This window comes from Hyaena hyaena, unplaced genomic scaffold (assembly GCF_003009895.1).
Source record: "Hyaena hyaena isolate Hyena2069 unplaced genomic scaffold, ASM300989v1 scaffold_68, whole genome shotgun sequence".
In the NCBI taxonomy this organism is placed as follows: domain Eukaryota; kingdom Metazoa; phylum Chordata; class Mammalia; order Carnivora; family Hyaenidae; genus Hyaena; species Hyaena hyaena.
Genome location: NW_024080700.1, coordinates 1,391,404 through 1,412,630, shown reverse-complemented (window position 1 = coordinate 1,412,630; position 21,227 = coordinate 1,391,404). Strand labels below are relative to the sequence as shown.

At 48.6% G+C, this 21,227-nt stretch overlaps 2 non-coding genes across 2 annotated transcripts; one reads left to right on the top strand and one right to left on the bottom strand.

Annotated features, from left to right (window-relative positions):
- Positions 1-656: 656 nt before the first annotated feature.
- TRNAL-CAG lies at positions 657-739 on the top strand. Its single transcript has one exon. It is a non-coding gene; the product is annotated as a tRNA-Leu (tRNA).
- Positions 740-1,019: 280 nt separating this feature from the next.
- On the bottom strand, positions 1,020-1,102 carry TRNAL-CAG. Its single transcript has one exon. It is a non-coding gene; the product is annotated as a tRNA-Leu (tRNA).
- Between the last annotated feature and the right edge of the window lie 20,125 nt (positions 1,103-21,227).

Sequence of the window (21,227 nt, the reverse complement as noted above, 5' to 3'; positions counted from 1 at the left end):
ACACAATCCCAATCCCTCCTTCACATCAGGCTTTTGTAGACGGATAAATTGTCTCCTCTCCAAGTTTAACAGCCTCCAGCTTTTCCCTTGTTCAGTTTATTAAAAAGGCAGAAAAGCCAACTTTCTCTGGCTGCGGCTCCAAACACGCGTGGAATGGGATCCCACGGCTTCCAATCCTGAGGAGCTCGAGGCCAAGTTCTTCGCAGAGCACCTCCCTTCCGAAAAGAGTCTTCAAAATCCCCTCCCCACTCAGGGGCCCCACAACAGCGCCGACCCTGGCGACCGACAGTATCAGTCGTTAAATAAACATCACATCTTCAGGTTCCGAGCCTTGGCGAGTGGCTAGAATTTAACAGTTTCCATTGTGTTTATTTTTATGGCTATTTGCTATCGATGGCGAGGGAAACTGATTTTTTGTTTCTGTTCGGACTACATAGTTTCTAGAAAAAAGACTGAACAAGTTGAAGGATAACAGCGTGTCTTGGCAACAGGGGTGGGTTTTTTGGGGGGGAGGGGCGGGGGGTTACCTGTGGACGTCTGCGGCGGTGCGGCGCGACCTGGGGCTGCCAGCTTACCAACAGCTTGGAGGGTTCTCGAACCACGTGGCACGGATATAACAACTACAGCACTTCTTTTTTCCAAAGATCACTCAGGAAGTCAGGATGGCCGAGCGGTCTAAGGCGCTGCGTTCAGGTCGCAGTCTCCCCTGGAGGCGTGGGTTCGAATCCCACTTCTGACAATCCTTCCCTTTTTGCCGTTTTCATCCCCGCAACGAGAAAGGTGGTGTGCATCTTGTCCGCACTACAAAGGGCTCTGCGGTACGCATTCGGGCTTCTTTTTTACAGCCCAAAGTCAAATAAACGTCATTAGGAAGAAAATGCCTGTTAGGAAGGAAATACTTGTTTTGTAAAGAGAGTAAAAGAATATCCAAAGGTGTAAAGTCTTTCCTAGTTGATCTGCAGCTGTTGGTGAAAAAGAAAACTGACTTGTACGTGTTGGTGAAAAAGCAAAACAACGCTTGTCAGGAGTGGGATTCGAACCCACGCCTCCAGGGGAGACTGCGACCTGAACGCAGCGCCTTAGACCGCTCGGCCATCCTGACTGCTCGCACCCTGCGCTGCAAGAAAACCCCTTCGGAATAGTCCTAGTGTGCGCATGCGTAGCGAGCAGCCGGCGCGGGCTTCGTTTTCCGCCGGGTGCCGGCAAGCGCTGGAAAGCCGAGCGCTCGGGCTCAGAGGGGCGGGGCGAAATGGGACGAGAGACGGTGGAGCGAGGCGCGCGGGTGGCAGCAGAGGGCGCGCGCAGCGTGCGGGAGAATCGAGGACCCTCTCGCACCCGCGGGCATTCGTGTGTCGGACGTGTATTCGTTATGCATGCGTGCATTCATTTCCGATTCATGTCGGCTCTGACGCTTGCGTATCTTTGAGCACCGTGCATTTCTGCACACGCTCCCTGTGCATTTTCTGCACGAGGCAGGCAAGCCCGCACGCCCGAGCTGACTTCTGTATATCGGTCTCTGGTTGCTTGGCGCCCGTACCAGGTGGGACCCGGACATTTCGAGGTCTAATCGCAGACACATCGCGTTCTCCTTCCGAACGTTTGTCAAAACTGCAACTTCACATTTATAGGTGTGTTAAAGCCATTTGTTCAGGCTCGGGGTTAGACCGCGTCTCGCAGCGTCTGTCCCTGACCGTGTCCTCAGAGCCAAACCGTGTTTGGCAAACAGAAGGCGCGCAGGGAATGTCGGGGGTGTATCCTTACCTCGCCCCCTGCTTCCTGCATTCAGTCATTTTGTGATTCACTTTCCCTCCCCAGCCGCCGCCTCTCACCCCCACCCCCAGCCCGCCTCTGCGGGAAGCGGATCCCGACCCCCCGCAGCACCTTCCGCCCCCTGCATCCTTAACCCCGGACGTACGCACTCACCCGCGACTGTGCACGGATCAGAAGACTGAAGCGCCTTGGGGCGCCTTTCTCCACGGGAGTTCCGGGAGGCAAAAAGCCCCTCCACCCTCCCGAGATCTCGTACACCCCCATTTCCAGGCTCCCCGGAGGCCCTGGGGAAGATGCAGCTCCTAAAGAAAGGCGGGCAGAATGGGGGGACAGGACACAGAGGTTCCGGCGTGGCTGGGCCACTGACCTGCTGTGTAACGTGGGGCTGAAAGCGCCTGAGGGCGACGTCTGTGGGTCGACCCAGAGTCCGGGAGACAGACCCTATAGTGCGTAGTGGAGTCACAGTCGCCCCTCAGTGCCCTCAGATCACAGAACAGCCTCAGCCGGAGAACATTCCCTACCAACCCTGGGTCAGGTCCCTTTGGGACCCTCGGGGCTTGGGATGCCAGGGGGTCCTGAGGCTTCTGGGTGCGCGGAGGTCTCGGCTATTTAACGGGTGAGGAACCTGCGGAGCCCTTCCCTTCCTACAAATGCCCCCTCCTCATTGGCTGTCAGAATGTGTTTCTTTAGGTTCAGCAATGACCTCTTTTGCATCTTCTTCTGCAAAGATGCAGAAGAAAAAAAATACAAATTACCCGGGACACGGGAAAGGGCAGCAACGAACATTTACTGAGCACTTGCTATGTGCTTGTAGACGGTGTTACAAAACACAATTTCTGCCCTCAGGATAATTCGAGCACGGAGTGAAGGGAGAGAGAGAAGAGACAGGTGAATGGCAAATGGCAAAGAAGGTCAGGCGCTGGTAAGTACAGGAAAGTCGGGAAACTTGTAAGACAACCAGGTAACCTGTCTGGAGCACCATTCCTGACCATCCGATTCTACAGGGGCCTCTGCACCTTTCGTTACCTCTCATTACTTGACTCTCATTCATAGACATGCAAGTGGATTTTGTTGGGGTGAAATGCAATTAAATATTGCCTACTGGATACTGGCCATTTATCCATTTATTTATTTTTATTCTGAGACACAGAGAGAGAGAAAAAACACAGGAATGAGTTGGGGGGGGCAGAGAGAGAGAGAGAGGGAGAAAGAATCCCAAGCAGGCTCCCCACTGTCAGCACAGAGCCCAACACAGGGTTCAATCACACGAAGCGAGAGATCATGACCTGAGCTGAGATTAAGAGCTGGGTGCTTAACCAACTGAGCCACGCAGACGCCCCTTTCCATCTCTTTAGGAATTCATTTCATCATTCCTGATTGCCAATATACATGTGTCTTGGAATTCTTAGAACCAGTTTTATTTTGTTTTAATTTTTAATGTTTTATTTATTTCTAGGAGAGAGAGAGAGAGAGAGACAGCGTGAGCAGGGGAGGATCAGAGAGAGAGGGAGTCACAGACTGAAACAGGCTCCAGGCTCTGAGCTGGCAGTCAGCACAGAGCCCGACGCGGGGCTCGAACCCACGAACCGGGAGATCATGACCTAAGCGAAAGTCGGACGCTCAACCGACTAAGTCACCCAGGCGCCCCTCTTAGAACCAGTTTTAACATCGAACTGGTTTTCACATAAATTAATGAATTCCATAAAATCTTTGACTTGTGTTCATTTTATATTTATTTTTTAAATATAAAGTTTATTTGTTTTTTGAGAGAAAAAGAGCAAATGGGACAGGGGCAGGGAAACAGGGAGAGAGAGAGAATCCCAAAGCAGGCTCCACACCCACAGCTCAGAACCTAATGTGGGGCTTGAACTCACGAACCATGAGATCATGACCTGAGCCAAAACCAAGAAATGGCTGCTTGACTGACTGGCCCAGGAGCCCCCCCATTTTACATTTCTATGAGAATCATGATATTGTCTTTAAGAAGTCCCCTTTAACAATGATCAAGAATGACTAGGGGCTCTCATAGGAAGGGTGGTCAGGGAGGACCTCTCTGAGGAGGTGACACAGTTCAAAAGGGAGAGACAAGCAAAACCAAAGCTGGTGGCATTCTAGGTAGAAGGCATAGTCGGTGCAAAGGTCCTGAGGCAGGGAGGAGTATGCTCTGTTGGAGAGGCCACAAACCAGTGGGGCAGGAAAAAAGGGTGGGCAGAGGCTGCAGTCCATGTCACACAGGGCCGGGATGCCAGGGAGGGGAATTTGGATTTTCTTCTGTGTGTGATTGCGCCACTGTCACTGGAGTACTTCAAGCAAGGGAGTGTGGGGCTGGATCCAGTTAGCCTTTGAAAATGATCCCTTCACGGCTATGTGGCAGGGGCATGTGAGAGGCCAAGAGAAAAATCAGAGCCCAGGGAGAAGGCCGTGAAAGACGGGGTGGCTAGACCAGGGAAGTGGAGATTGCAAAAGGTGGCTGAACTCAAGATTCAAGATGTGTTTTGGTAACAAAAACAATACATAAAAATAATAAATAAATAAAATAAAGAATATGTAAATAAATAAACAATAATAAATAATAAAAATAAGAAAAATAAAAAAGGACAAGCCCCACTGGCTGGCTGGTGAGTGCACCGGGGTGCAGATGTGGAGAGAGGGGATGCAGGGATGCGACAGAGTCACTAAGACCACCTAGGGGCAGGTTACCAGATACTCACAACTTCTTTCTAGGGCAAGTGCTGCTGACCCCCCACTCCTGCTCCATTTTGCAGGGAGCTATGGCCCAGACAGTCTGAGTGACTTGCCAAGGTCCTCTGGAACCCTCCAGAAGCCTCTGGAACCCTCCCCTCATGCCTTATACCACCAGCCTTTCTGAGCATGCCTCATTTTAGAGATAAGAAGACAGCTCCGCTCTGCCCGCTGCTCTCTCGGCCTGGCTGGGGACAGCACTGGCTCCATGGGGGTCAGTACCAGGGCTCTGCTCAGCACTGGCTCCTGGCTTGGGGTGGATGGTCAGCTGTCCTCTCTCGGCACCTTTCAGGTACCAGACTCCCGGCCCGGAGGAAGCTTTTCGGGATCCCATTCCAGCCTCAGGCCCCCAAGACCCAAAGTGGGAAAGGAGAGGTCCTGTTTTTCTCATTTCCCACCTATCAGGAGCCTTGACATCAACACTGGACCCTAGAGGGACAGGTCTCACCCAGGCTGCACTCTGGGCATTTGTCCAGCTTGGAGGAGGAAAGTCCCTTGACATCAGCGTGGGAAGTCTACCGATGGTGGGGATGCCCCAGCATGGCTCCCCTGTGCCCAGCCCAAAAATGCAGATGAAGTCAGATGGCCAAGTGGCAAGCCAGCCCGCCAAGGGGCTCAAAAAGCCAGATCCTTTTTGGCACCCATCACCCATCACCACCTCTGCCTGGAGAAAGGGTGGCAGGAAGCTGAGTTTTAGTGAATGCCTTTTTACATCCATTATTTCACTTGATGTTCATAACAGCGCCACAACACAGGCTGTCATTGCTCCCATTTTACAGATAAGGAAAATGAGGCTCAGAGAGGCTAAGTAACTTCCTCAGAGTCTCACAGCTGGTAAGTGGAGCCTGATTCTTCTGGCTCAATCCCCCTTTCTTGAGGCTTACCCTGAGACTGTGGTACTTGCATTCTTTACATTGTCTCCTTTAGAAAACAAAACCAAAAACAAAAGCCATAAAGTTCGACAGGCTAAACTTTGTGATGTTATTTTTACTCCTATTTTTATTATTGGAGGAGACTTAAAAGAAAGGGTAGGATTTTCCCAGCAGCATGGCCAAGTTTTTGTTTCCAGGCCCTGGTTTCCTTGGCCAAGGTGGGGAAACAGAAATCGCCAGGCGCCAGCACTGAAGGCCAGCCAAGGCCCTGATTTGGGCCTCTCAGCTTACTGAGTGGAGAGCCCAGGGTGACAGTGCATGAAGCGGGGGCAGATCTCTGATGGAATGGGATGGGGACAGCTTGGTCCACCCAGTCCACCCGTGACATCAAGAGAGGTGGATGGCCCAGTTTCCTGATTTTGTTTGTTTTTTTTTAATTAAAAAATTTTTTTTATTTATTCTGAGAGAGAGAGAGAGAGAGACAGTGTGAGCAGGGGAGGTTCAGAGAGAGAGGGAGACACAGAATCTGAAGCAGGCTCCAGGCTCCAAGCTGTCAGCACAGATCCTGACATGGGGCTCGAACTCATGAACCGTGAGATCATGACCTCAGCTGAAGTTGGACGGTTAACCAACTGAGCCACCCAGGCGCCCCTGGTTTCCTGGTTTTGAATGGATCACGTGGACGGGAGCAACCAGAATGGACTGCAGACCACAAGTTCACATTCAAGTTCTCCGGACTGCTTATCGTGCCCCCCAAGCCTTTGGTCATCCTGGAAAGAGAACCCCAGGAACGAGGGAGTCCCCGTAGCTTACCACAGGCAAGGGGCAGAGAGCCAATTTTAACTTGAGGCAGCATGGCTGGGTGTGTAGGCGTTTGGACTCTTGAACCACCCGAGTCCGAATCCCGCTTCTGCTGTTTGCCAGCTCTGTGACCATAAGGGAGTTACTTAGCTTCTCTGTTCCTCAGTTCCTTAGTTTCCCTATCTGTAAAATGGATTTAGGAATAGTATCTGCCTCAAAGCGTTGTTGTAAAGATGAAAGAGTTAAGGCACACTGAGCAGGCAGGGTGCCCGGAGAATACATGCTTTGTGTGTTTGCCCAGAAAAAGAAAGTCCTCTCTCGCCCCCGGTGAATATTGTGGGGCAAGTTTTCAGTTGCCAAACTGATTCTGCAGAAAGACGGTCCGCGTGTCCTCCCCACGAGCACAGGAGCCCCGACTGCCCTTTATGAGCCAGGCTTGCTCTCCTCTCACCCCACCTCCTACCTCCACCCCCTACCCCCATCCTTCTGTTTCTCTAACACACAAAGCCTGTGTTCTCCTGGGGCCTATGCGCTGGTATTTCCTCCATGGGGAGCCATTTGCCTCCTGGGTATGCAGGGCTGGTTCCTTCTGTCTTTCCCTCGTCAGCCCTGCTGTACCCTGGCTATGGTGGCCCTGTGCCTTCTCTGCCACGTGCTTTCCATCTGGCCTCCGTCTTACAGATGCAAAGGGCTCACTGGCGGGCTTGTTTGATGAGCGTGCTTCTCTCCCACCAGGCTCCGTGCTCTGTAAAGGCAGGACCCTTGGCCATCTTGTTCACCGGTTATTCCCAGCAGGTGCCTCAGAGCCTGAAACATAGCCGGAGCTTGATAAAGGAGGATTGCATGAGTGGATGAACGGACAAATGGATGGATAGATGGATGGATGGATGGATGGATGGATGGATGGATGGATGGATGGATGAGAAAATTCCCTGGGTTCTTCAAATCAGTTTTCTGTCGCTCTCAGGTGAAGCTCAGGAAGCCTCCCCAGGTGAGGCCATCCATGCCCTTGCAGGCTTCATCTCTAACCAGTACGTCCAGCCCTCTGCATGGGCACATTTTGCCCATCTGGTACGCAGGGACCTCCAGTCCCCCTCCCAGGCCCCATCTGCTCTGCCTCTTTCTGCTAAAAGGTTTTGTATTCTGCCTACCCCCTCCCTCAACCCCAGCCCAGGGCTTTCTCTCAGGACTGGCTGGGTGTTTAGCTTAGTGGTGAGGGGAATTGCAGTGTTTGAAGTCTAGACCACTGGCTGGTCTCCTGTACGGAGTAAGCTACTGCCGTACTAGTTGGTTAACGGGGCTGCCCTGTGTCCTCGCCACCTTGGCGGCCCCTCCTCACTCCTGATCCCCACAGTCTACCAACCCCAGCTCGCTTCAGCACAAAGCCTGTTATCTGTCCTCATTGGCAGGTGTCGTACTAGTCATTAATATTTTGAACATCTCCACGAGACTAGATTCTGACTTTTTTGTTCTACTTGATGCTCAAGGACTCTTTGGGAGCCCCTTTGTTTTTTTGTTTTTTTTAATGTTTTATTTATTTCTAGGAGAGAGAGAGAGAGAGACAGTGTGAGCAGGGGAGGGTCAGAGAGAGAGGGAGTCACAGACTCTGAAACAGGCTCCAGGCTCTGAGCTGGCAGTCAGCACAGAGCCCGACGCGGGGGTCGAACCCACGAACCGCAAGATCATGACCCAAGCGAAAGTCGGATGCTTAACCGACTAAGCCACCCAGGCGCCCCTGGGAGCCCCTTTGGATTCAATCCAACCTGTACTCTGGCTACCTCCTCCTCCCACTGCTTGCCCCTCCTCCTCTCCACTCCAGCCTTCTGCTAGCAACCTGGATCTAGCTGTGCCTGAAGCCATCCATGCCTGGCCCTTTTAGTCTCATGAGCCAACACTCCTTTTCACTTAAGCCACTTCAATGTAAACTTTTGCCACGTGTAACCCAAAGATGAATACAGCCTAGATCTCTCTTCTGGCCAACATGGTGGTCACAAGCTAGTCACCGAGCATTGGAAATGTGGCCACACTGAATTGAGATGGGTCATAAATGTAATATACAAACCGGATTTCAAAGACAGTAGGAAAAGAAATGGAAATTATTTTATTATTCAGGTATACTATTGATGACTTGTTGAAGAGATAAAACTTTGGCTGGGTTGCATGAAATAAAAAACATTAACAACATTGATTTCAACAGTTTGTGTTTGCTTTTTCAGTGTTGCTACTAGGAAAACTTAACTACGTATTCGGCTTGTGTTGTATTTCTTTTTTTTTTTTTTTAACATTTATTTATTTTTGAGAGACAGAGCATAAGGAGGGAAGGGGCAGAGAGACAGAGGGAAACCAGAATCTGAAGCAGGCTCCAGGCTCTGAGCTGGATGTCAGCACAGAGCCCGATGCGGGGCTTGAACCCATGGACCGCAAGATCATGACCTGAGCCGAAGTCGGACGCTTAACCGTGTGTTGTTTTTCTATCAGACAGTGCTGGCCTCATAGCTCACCAGCAAAACATCAGGAAGCAGGAGATCAGAGCCTACCCAATGAAACCCTACAGCACCACGGGGAAGAACTCCAAAGGTGCCAAAGAGAAGGTAGGCAAAGAAGGGCAGGTCTGACCTGCAGGGATTGAGGGGAAGGGAAGGGCGTCCCAGGTAGGGGGCTCAGCATGAGCAGAAGCCTGGGAGTCAGACTCAGACGAGATGGATCTTAGGAGAACCCAGGGTTAAGATGGCCCACCGGTCCCTCTGGGGAAGCAGGGGATCTTGGGGAGGGTGCAGTACATATATTCCACTTTCCCTCCAGCCACCGTACATTTTCTACGTGCGTCACGAGGACCCAGGGCTGGTGCTGCCATGTCGCCAGCTGAACAGAGTTGGTTCTGATCCCGAAATGCTGGAACCCAGAATTGCAGGCTGTGTCTGGTGCCCGTGCCCATATGGGAGGGAAAGAGGCGCCCCAGTTCTGGGGCGAGGGGTGGTGTGGGGACAGAAACCAGCAGCTGCAGGCCTTTCCCACCATTGTAGAGCCAGTCAGAGTTTTAACATTTCTTCCAGAAATTCTTTCATCCTCAAATAGCTGCGGGTTTTCCTGAGCTATGGCTGTGCCTCACAATTTGTTTTATCCAGGAAATAGAAACACTGCTTTTTTCCTGGTTCCCACAGTGCTTTCCTTTGTCTGCTGGCATCCAGATTCTAGAAAAGATACTCTGTCCTGGGGACTCAACAGATGATGCGCCAGCCAGCAGGGGCCTGGGCCGGTGACAGGTGGACTCTCGGAGTCCCAGGAGTCATTATTGAGTAGTACATAGTCAGAGTGCCCCGTCCTCCAGCCAGAGACTCCCTGGGAGAGCCATGCCCCCCAGTGCAAAAGGAAAAAGCCACAACAATTACTTTTCATTCTAAGCAACAACAACAAACCCAAAATACACATTACTGGCCTCTCTCGTGTTCTCCAAAGGTTTCAGGGGGTATATAGAGCAAGCATCTAGGTTTATGAAGCTCCCAATAAAAAAGAGGCAGAGTCTGATGCAATATTTTTCTAGGTCGGGCGGTCTGACAAAGATTCAGTGGTGTTGAGGAGCTCAGTGCTCTCACCTGGTCCTCAGCTCTCTGCTGGGCGTCCCCTCCCCTGGGAAGCTGGGCTCCAGCTGGGGTCGGCTCCCGTCTGCACCAGAACCACAGCATGGCGTGCAGTTGTGTACGAGTGTGTGTGTGTGTGTGTGTGTGTGTGTGTGAGCCTCAGGCCACATGTGGACCCCCACCAGACCCCCACCTTGCTTGTGGGCAGGGCCTGCCTGGGTTCTTCACCCCCACTGACCCCCATCACCCAGCACTCCGGAAAGACTTATTAAGTACTCCGGAAATATTTATTAAGTACTCGGAAATACTTATTAGTTGAGCAAATGAATGGATAAATCCTACAGAGTCATTTCCCCAGATGTTTACAGTACCCCCACTAAGGACCTCAGTCCCCGTGTTCTAATCCCTGAGAGTATATTTTGGAGGAAGCAATTCTCTCCTAATGTCTGGCTATTCCTTCACTTAGCCAGTGCCCTGATGGAGTACTCACTCTGCGCCAGCCCCGGAGGCCCCCAAATAGGTGTGGGGGCAGGAGTGTTTCCATGAAATCTGTTTCATGTCCCTGTTGTGTTAAGGAGGCCTGTTTATAAGGATCCTCAAGTTAGGCTGTGCAGGTTTCGAGAACTACTGAGGGAAACCGAGGCAAGGGATTCAGAAACGTTCTGTGATACCTAGCATCTGGAGAAGACAAACATCACAGACATGGGCTTCTATCCCTGGGCTGGGATTTGTATCCTTTAGCCAAGGTCCGCTTCAGGATATCTGTGCCCATAAACCTTAAGAGGTGGTTCTTCACCAAAACCCCTTTCGGTACTAGGGCTGCGGGTTGAGGACAGGAGCCTTAGAATCTTGGCCGGAAAGGGAAGGGCATGGAGGTATGGTGCCCGGCTCTGGCGGCTGGGAGGTGGCATCCGCTGGCACCAGAGCTGGTTTCGAAGACAGTAGCTGGGATTTGATCCGGTAAAGGCATAACCTCTCCGGGTGGCTTGGCCAAGAGGGGAATGTGTCCGCTCTGGGGTGGGCTCTGGCTGGCTCTGACGGGAGCCTGGTGACAGCGCGAGGGTGTGGGGGGGCGGGGGGCAATGGGTCAGTGGCTGTGTCTATGGGTGCGTAGAGCTGTGTGCCTCTGGGTGTGAGAACATGATGTGTGTCAGTGTTTATGTGATTTGCGGATGTGTGATTAAGTGTGTGAGTGCGTGTGTTGGTTTGGAGATGGATGTGCATCTGTGGGGATAAAGGCACCCTGCTGGGTGCGGCAGGCTGAGTCTCATTGTGTGTGATGTATGCGGGTGTGAGGACCTGCCTGCATGTGTGGGACAAGGCATGGTGCACAGAAGCCCTATAAACTCGGGATGGAGCCACTGAGGGCTTACACCTCCGATAGATTTGTGGCAATTTGGAGACGTGAAGGCAGGAGAGTCAAGTTCAAATCCCAACTTTGCCACTTCTCAGCTGTGTGGTCTCAGCAGTTTCTTCTCCCCTTTAAGCCTCAGTTTCCTCATCTGTAGGATGGAGTCATTACCCTCATTGCCTCCCAGGGCTGAGTGACAGACCTGGGAGCTCAGTTTGCTCTGGGGAGAGGGGATGAGAAAGGAGTTCCCATTCTCTGTGCCCTTGGACTTGCTAAGCATGAGCATGAATTCATTTTATCATAAAAAAGAAGTTGGAAAAAGGCATTTGTGCTCTGAAGACCCTCACTATGTTTTTCAGCCTGGCTGGTGAGATACTTGTGGTTCTGTGGACAAATGACCATGGTGGCCACAGCCAGGGATGGCCACAGCCAGGCCACAGCCAGGCCACAGCCTGGGTTGTTTGCCAGGGGACAGGACCTGAGGCTGGGCAGGCCCTAGGCGGCCTCCCGTTCCCCAGGAGCCAGCTGGAGATGTCACTGTCTAACTTTTGGAAGACAGGAACGTTGCCTCCAGGAGGCCCCCTGGCTTGCATTCCTGGCCAAAGAGAAATCGAGACTGGCCCCAAATCACTTGCTGAAACAGATCCTACAAGACAAAAGGTGTTAAATGAAACAAACTTGGGTTCACATGACAGTTTTCTATTTCTTCCTTTCATACCTCCCCCCCCCACCCCCCCACCCCTCCCCCCCTGCCGCCGCACAATGAATCACAAAAATGCTATTTTCAGAGATTACCTCTGGACAGGAAGAAAGCTTTCACTTTCCTTTTTTTACCTTTCCTAATTAGGACTGAATTTTCCAACCTTATATGTTTTTCTTTCTGTTTCCTCCTCTTTTTCCTAAAAACATCAGTAAGTCTCTGGCCAGACATCCTACCCTTTGGAGGTTTTCTTCTTTGAACCTCAGTAAGTTAAAAGGAAGTTAAATTGGGGCACCTGGGTGGCTCAGTCGGTTAAGCGTCCGACTTCAGCTCAGGTCACAGTCTCACGGTTTGTGGGTTCGAGCCCTGTGTCGAGCTCTGTGCTGACAGCCAGCTCAGAGCCTGGAGCCTGTTTCAGATTCTGTGTCTCCCTCTCTCTTTGACCCTCCCCTGGTCACGCTGTCTCTCTCTCAGAAATAAATAAATTAATTAAAAGAAATTCAATTCAGAAATTAAAACTGTTATATCATTTAAAAATTTTTAAACATTTATTCATTTTTGAGAGAGAGAGACAGAATGTGAATGGGTGGGGTGGGGGGCAGAGAGAGAGAGAGAGAGAGAGAAGGAGACACAGAATCCGAAGCTGGCTCTAGGCTCTGAGCTGTCAGCACAGAGCCCAATGTGGGGCTCGAGCTCACAGACCATGAGACAATGACCTGAGCTGAAGTAGAACACTTAACTGACTGAGCCACCCAGGCGCCCCTATATCAATGTAAAAAATGCCAGTATGATGAATTTTAAGGCTTTACACATTTTTTACATTATAAACGTTTAAAAAAATTTAATGTTTTATTTTTGAGAGGGAGGTGGGAGGAGGGGCAGAAAGAAAGGGAGACAGAGGATCTGAAGCGGGCTCCGTACTGTCAGCACAGAGCCCCATGTGGTGTTCAAACCCATGAACTGTAAGACCGTGACCTGAGCTGAAGTCCAATGCTTAACCGAGTCACCCAGTCTCCCCTCATTATACATATTTTTTAAAAAAATTAATAGGCACCACATTTACAAAACGTGAGCATATGAAAATATACAACACCCTTACATGATTAAAAAAAACAAACACAACACAACACACTAAGAATACAAGATAAGCTCCTTAGCTGGATAAGGGGCATTTATGAAAAGCCCAAAGCTAACCCCATACTTAATGGTGAAAGGACACGCTCCCCTTCTGATCAGGAACACACCAAGGATTTCTGCTCTGCCCTCCTTCGTTCCACATTGTGTTAGAAGTTATAGCCAGAAAATTAAGCAACAGAGAGAAATAAAAGGCATCCAGATTAGAAGGAAGAAGTAAATTATCCCTATTTGTAGATGACATGATTTTATACACAGAAAAATTCCAGGGAACTATCAAAAAACAAGCCAACAAAAACCCAAACAAACAAACAAAAAAATCCCATTAGTCTCCCTACTAGAAACAAAAGTAGTGCTATAAGATTGTAGAGTGGAAGATCAATATATAAAAATCAACTAAATTTCTATATACTACTCATAAACAATCCAATAATGAAATTAGGAAAACAATTCCATTCACAAGAGTATCAAAAACAATAAAATACTTTGGAATCAACTTAATAACACAGTGTAAGAAGATTTATACAGTAAATATTATAAGTCTTTGCCAAGAGAAATTAAAGAAATCTAAATAGAGACATTCTGCATCTATGGATTAGAAGACATTTTCAATAGGAAATTTCTCTTCTACTTGACCTATAGATCCAACTCAATTCTTACTAAATTTAATTCCTTTTGTTTTCTTTTCCTTTTTTTTTTTTTTTTGCAGAAATTGAAGAGTTGTTTCTAAAATGTATATTAAAAGGCAAATGGGGGGTGCCTGGGTGGCTTAGTTGGTTGAGCGTCCGACTTTCGCTTAGGTCATGATCTCGCGGTTCGTGGGTTCGAGCCCCGCGTCAGGCTCTGTGCTGACTGCCAGCTCAGAGCCTGGAGCCTATTTCAGTCTGTGACTCCCTCTCTCTCTGACCCTCCCCTGCTCATGCTGTCTCTCTCTCTGTCTCCTAGAAATAAACATTTAAAAAAATAAATAAATAAATAAAAGGCAAATGGCCTAGATTAGTGAAAGCAATCTTGAAAAATAATAATAAAGCTAGAGGGCATAACTTCCCAATTTCTTAACTTTCTGTAAATCAACAGTAATGAAGAAGTGTGTTGGACTGAATAAGGAGACACATGTAGATCCATGGAATAGAAGTGAGGGCCCAGAAATAAACACTTAAATTGATGGCCAATGGAGTTTCAACAAAGGAGCCAAGGTAATTCAATGGAAAAAGATTAGTCTGTTCAACAAGGGGCTTTGGGGCAACTGGGTACACATATGTGAAAGAATGACCTTGGGCCCCCTGTCGCATAGCAGTCACAAAATTTAACCGCAAAGGTCCAGAGGCCAAAATGTAGATCTAAAACTGTAAAGCATTTAGGAGAAACTCTTTGTGACCCTGAGTCAGGCAGAAGTTTCTTAGACATGACAGCAAAAGCATGACTCACAAAATTAAAAAAATTAATAAACTGGATTTCATCAAAATTTAAAACTTTATAAGTCACCATTAAGAAAATCTAATCACTAGAAGAAAACACTCACAAATTGTATATGTGCTTACAGACGTATAGAACACTTTGTAGAATACTTACGAGTCTGAAACAGGAAGATAGATAACCCAGTTTAAAAACAGACAAAACAGGGGCTCCTGTCTGGCTCAGTCAGTAGAGCACGCAAGTCTTGATCTTGGGGTTATGGGTTTGAGCGCCACCTTGGGTGTAAAGATTACTTGAAAGTAAAATCTTTAAAAAACATAGGGAAAATAACTGAATAGATATTCCCCTAAGAAACCATATGAACATCCAGTAAGCATACGATAAGGTGAAATGGAAACCACAATGAGATACCAATTCGTACCTTAAGAATTACTATAATAAAAAAAGACATAATAAGTGTGAGCAAGGATGAAACTAGAACCCTCATAAGTGGATGGTGGAAATGAAAATGGCACATTCAGTTTGGAAAAGTTTGGCAGTTTCTTAAGAAGTTAAACAAAAAATCTTCTAAATAACATTCCTAACATTTACCAAAGAGAAATAAAAATGTAGGTCTACACAAACACTTAAATGTAAATGTTCAGGGGCTCCTGGGTGGCCCATTCAGTTAAGCGTCTGACTCCTGATTTTTGGCTCAGGTCATCACCTCCCATTCTGTGGGTCCGAGCTCTGCTGTTGGCTTGCTGTTGGCTTGCGCTGATCCCCTTGGAGTCTGCTTGGGATTCTCCTGCTTTCTCTGCCCCTCCCCCTCTCATGCTTTCTCTCTCTCCAAATAAATAAAGAAACTTTAAAAAATCTATATAAAAATATGGGGCGCCTGGGTGGCTTAGTCGGTTAAGTGTCCGACTTTCGCTCAGGTCATGATCTCGCGGTTCGTGGGTTTGAGCCCCGCGTCGGGCTCTGTGCTGACAGCCAGCTCAGAGCCTGGAGCCTGTTTCAGTCTGTGACTCCCTCTCTCTCTGACCCTCCCCTGCTCACACTGTCTCTCTCTCTCTCCTAGAAATAAATAAAACATTAAAAAAAATCTATATAAAAATAAATATAAATGTTCAAAGCAGCATTATTCATAATAGCCAAAAAGTGGAAATAACCTAAATGTCCATCGATGGATGAATTAATAAACAAAATACAGTATATGCATATGACGGAATACCATAATTCAGGCACAAAAAGGCATGAAGTACTGATACGTGCTAAAACATGGATGAACTTAAAATACTAGGCAAAGTGAAAGTAGCCAGATGGGACAATTCCATGCCTGTGAGTGGTCCAGAAAAGGCAAAACTGTAGAGACAATAATTAGTTTAGTTGTTGACTGGGGTTGGGGAAATAGAAAGGGAAATGACTACAGACAAGCATGATGGATCTTTCAAGGTTTAATGGAATGTGCTAAAATTTGTGGTCATGGTTGCACAACTCTGTACATTTACTAAAAATCATTGTAGTGAAGGCGCCTGGGTGGCTCAGTCCATTGAGTGTCTGACTTTGGCTCAGCTCATGATCTTACGGTTGGGCTCCTAAGGTCGAGCCCCACGTCAGCCTTGCTGCTGTCGGCGCAGAGCCCGCTTCGGATCCTCTGTCTCCCTCCCACTCTGTCCCTCCCCTGTTTGTGCTCTCTCTCTCCCTCAAAAATAAATAAAACATGAAAAATAAATAAATAAAAATCATTGAATTGTACACTTAAAAATAAAATAAAAAGACCTGGCCCCAAATAAAACAACCACAACCATAGAATATCCAATTTATTTAACCATCCTACTGCTGATAGACATTGGGGTAGTTTCCAGTTTGGAGTAATTATAAATTCTGCTAATTTATATATTAGCATTCTTGTATATGTCACTTGGTGGCCATATTCTCTTAGGTGTATATCAAAGATAGAATTCTCGATCACAGTGGTAAACACCGCCAGGGATTTTCCTGGGTCTTCTCCAGTTGCATCTCCATCAGCGGTAGATGAAGTTGCTCACATCCTTGCTGACACTTAGATTGTCTGTCATTTTATTTTCAGCCTTTTGGATGGGTGTGTCGTGGTGCCTCATTATGGCCTTAATTTGCATATCCCGGATGCCTAAGAAAATTGAATACCTTGCAGATTTGCTTTGTTTTGGCTTTTTTCCTTGCCACTTGGAAATCCTCTTTGGGAAATGCTGATGCAAGCATTTCTGCCCCTTTCCCCCCTTAATTTGTCTGTCATTTTCTTATTGATTTGTGTAGGGCTTCTTTGTATATTCTAGATAAGAGTTTTTTATCCCACTTTTTGACTTTTCACTTTTTTTTAACAATGTTTTCTGATAAATATAAATTTATGTTTTAAATGTAGTCTAATTTATCAGGTTTTTTTCCCCCTTTATGGTTAGTACGCTTTAATATCGCCAATTAAGAGGTCTTCTACTTCATGATCATGAAAATATTTCCTGTTTTCTTATCCTATTTTTTTAATGTTTTTTTTTTTTGAGAGAGAGAGAGAGAGAGAGAGAGAGAATGGGGGAAAGGAAGAGACAGAGGGAGACAGAGGATCCAAAGTGGGCTCTGTGCTGACAGCAGAGAGCCTGATGTAGGGCTCGAACTCACCAACCATGAGATTGTGACCTGAGCCGAAATCAAGCTCATCAATCAATCTATTGATGATCAATCAATTGATGATCATTGATTGATCACCAATCAATCATAGATAACTAAAAACCTAGAAGTAAATCTAGGTTTATTTGAAAATACCTGTATTTTCAATATTTGAAAATCTATTTGAAAATATCAGTTACAATTTTTAGTTTCCATTTTTAAATTCAAGTATATATTTGCATGTTACCTGTTTAGAAATATAACTGGGGCACCTGGGTGGCTCAGTTGGTTGTGTCCGACTTCGGCTTAGGTCATGATCTCACGGTTTGTGGGTTCGAGCCCCATGTCGGGCTCTGTGCTGACAGCTCAGAGCCTGGAGCCTGTTTCAGATTCTGTGTCTCCCTCTCTCTCTGACCTTCCCCTGCTCACGCTGTCTCTCTCTCTCTCTCAGAAATAAATAAAACATTAAAAAAAAAGAAATATAATTAACTTTTGGGGCACTTGGGTGGCTCAGCTAGTTAATCATCTTGATTTCAGCTCAGGTGGTGATCTCACCATTTGTGAGTTCAAGTCCTGTGTCAGGCTCTGCGCTGTCAGCGCAGAACCTGCTTGGGATTCTCTCTGTCTCTCCCTCTCTCTCTGCCCCCCTCCAACTCTTTCTCTCAAAATAAATAAATAAACTTAAAACAATACATTTAGTATTTATGTATTTTAGAATAAATAAATCAATTAGATATTAAATCATCAGTCCGTTGAAAAGACACTTCTTGGGAAGGCACCCCTCTTGAAGGGTGTGTTGGGGTGTCAGCCCCAAACTCACTGTGCTCCTGACATGAAGAGAGTGGCACAGAGGCCAAGACCACCTGAGGGCGAACAGTGAGGACGGGCCACGCACAGTGAGGGATGTGAGGAGGTAGGAGTCATGGCTGGCCGAGGCGGACCGCAGCAGCGGCCACAGAAAAAGATCCAGACCCAGGGAAGAGCTAAGGCACCAAGATACCAAGATGGCAGAGTGCCTGGCACAGGAAGCAGGAGGTCCCATTCCTGAGGGCGGGGGATGCCTCAGTGGGATCCTTAGAGGCCTCCCATCTCCTAAAGTCCTGTTTCCTGTGTGTCCCTGTGACATGTCCCCATCCCGGAAGTCAAGGGCACATCCTGTTCTTCAACGGCGCTGGCTCAGATGGGGGCTCCTCTATTAATCCTCGAGTCAGCTTGGGAAGTGGCTGCCTCCTCTGGGTGGGTAAGGTGGGCTGGTGACGGAGGCCTCCTGCCTTCCCCAGACCAAGGGAGGGGACTCAGCTGCTCAAGGGAGCCCAGTGTCTCTCTGCCTTTGCTCACTGCTCCGCAGCCCAGTTGCTGTGAGCATTCCATGTCCCTGCCTGGGAGGCCCAAGAAATTCTTTCTGTGTTACAGGTGGCCATGAATCTGTCTGTGACTTCCCTGTCCAGCGGACCTGTCCTGCAAGAGTCTTCCAGAGCTCTTAGGCATGAGGGGTGTGTCTCTCTGCTCCGTCCATTCCTATATCCCCATCTTCCTTGGAGAATCTCCTCTCTCTTGTCCTAACCTCTGGGGTGGGATCCCAATCCTCCAAAAGCTCCACTAACCCTATTCCGAGAACCTTCCTCTCTCCACCGCACCCTTTAGGGGGTCTTAAATGTTGGGTGACATGGGGGAAGGTTTCATGGAGCCCCCAAAGAGCAGGCTAGAACCAAGCTCAGAGGCAAGAGCACTGGACTGCACTGAAACTCTCCCTGAGCCCAATTTCTATGTGAATAGTAGCAGTTGTTAACTCTGCCCAACTCTCTGTCATGTGGATTAATTTATTTAATCTTCACAAAAGTCTTCTGAGCTGGGTACTCTTGTTTTTCCCGTTTTGCAGAGAAGGAAACAGGCACCAAAGGGTTAGGTTGCTTGCCAAGGTCCACAGCTATAAGCGATAGAGCCAGGATTCAATGATAAGTAGTCCGATTCCAAAATGTGGGCTCTGGACTCATACATTCCACTCCGCTGCCTCTCACAGTCCTTGGGCAAGATCCCCACTCTGAGCTCTAGGTCACGCTGTTCTCTCCTACTGGAATGCCCTTCCTCCCTTATCTACCTGACAAAATGCACCCTTCCAAGTGGATAGGAGCACTTCCCGTCTATGCTCCCCTCCCTCCACCAGGCAGAGCTCCATGGCATCCTCCCCTGGGCCACCAGGCTGCCCCTTCTCTCCACCTTGGCATGGACACGCCATGCTGTCTTTGCCCAGCGATGACGTCACTCTACATTGAGCCATGAGCGTTTCCAGGCAGGCCCTGGGCCTTGGCTGGCATGGTGTCGCCAGCCTCAAGCACTCAGCAGGCCTGTCCAAGAACTGTTCCGTGTTCTAGATGAGGCTGGCCTCAGCCTCTGACTTTCTGTGGGGCTCCAGATAAATCACTGCTCCGGTCTCACCTCAGTTTCCCCAACTCGGCAGTTCTCAGGAGTGAAATTTTTCACTAATTGTTCCTCCATTGCTGAAAGGCCCATTGTCCCAGCCAGGGAAATCACCTGGGTACTTACCCGCCACAGACCACTCTCTGGGGAAGAGCCTGGAGCTGCTGGTTGGGCCAGCCTGCTGTGCTGGGATTTCAAGCGGGGCTGGGAATGTCCTGGAGGAACATCTGAGTCACCTTCCTGTCTGAGGAAGGCGTCTGGCTGCTCTTCCTGGGGTGGGCAAAGGATCAGGAAAGTTCCTGAACCCTCTGTCCAAACTCTACTCTTCTTGCTGATGCCCGGGGAAGAGAGCCATGCGGTGATAACCCCCCAGTGAAAATCACGATTGTCATGAAGGGTTATACACCACCCCCACCCCATTCGTTCACAGCACCGCGCGTCCCCGAGCCCGGGGGGCAGGGCGGCGGGATGGTTAGGACTGTATGTTGGATCCAGCCAGAGCTCCAGCCCCAGGGCTGCCATTCCTCCACCTCTCCGGGCCTCAGTCTCCCCTCGAGAGTGCCTTTCCTCGCGGGTCGCTGTGAAGAGTACACATGCAAGCCACACACAGCCTCTGGCCTGACCCATTGCTCAGTACCTGGCTTTGATGGTTGCATAGATGAGACCTGTGAGCAACTTGGAGGCAAACGGCAGGTGTCCTATTTACTTCCATGTCCTCACCATCCACCACATGATAAAAGGCCTAAGGAAATAGTCCACTTTCGGCTCTGCCCCCGTGGCCGTGTGTTTTTCGACAATCTGCTTTCCCTCTCTGGGCTCAGCCTCTTTGGGGGTTGATGTCAAGTTGTCTAAGCTTACACTTTAATATCAAGGCCCAAGGGAGTGGTGGGTCCCCTCAGGGACCCGAAATCAGCAGAGCTGGGCTGGTACAATTTCTGTCCCCAACATTAGCCAGCTATGTGACATAAGAGAAGCTTTTTGGCCTCTTGAAACCTCAGGTTCTATATCTGTAAAATGCGTCCAGATTCTCCCTTTCAGTATTCTGAGACTTTGTCCCATGAGGAATACTTGGCATAGGCCCAGAACCTTAAAAGTACTCACATTAATTAAAGATAATTTAAGGGCAAGAGGAAACATGGGGGCAGAGGGAGGGCAGTTGTAAACCATGTGTGGGAGCCCAGAAGAGGAGAGACAAACTCCAGCTGTTGAGGTCCAGGGAGGAGCTCCTGGGAGAAGATTGGCCTGGAGGCCCAGAGAGGGAAGGCGACTTGCTCAATGTTACACAGCTGTTGTGGCCTGGCTGAAAGGGTCTCAGCAGATTTGGCCCCACTTTGGGCTGGAAGACTAGCAATCCATGAGGGGTGCAGACACTGGCTCTCAGATGACCCTAGGGAAGGGGAGGGGCTCTGCTTTCCATTTTGTTCTTGAGAAGCTCTGATTTCCTCTCCTCCTTCTGAGACGCCAAGGGCTCCTAAAACAAACAAATCTTGATCTGGTTTTTTTTCATCTGATGAATGATTTGTTTTAAATAATATGTCTGAGAAGGGACAGTTTTTTCCTGCCGATTGCACCCTCTAACTTGAGGAATGAGCTTCAGAATGTGAGGTAAGACTGGGTTCTAGAACTCTCTGGGCCTCAGTTTCCCCTTGTGTCAAATGACCTGATTCTACAGGTATTCATGTACTCTTGGGGAGCCTGGCTGGCTTAGTCGGTGTAGCATGTGACTCTTGATCTCAGGGTTGCGAGTTCAAGTCCCACGTTGGGTGTAGAGATTACTTAAAAGTAAATTCTTTGAGAAAAAAAAAAAAAACCCAAAACTGTGT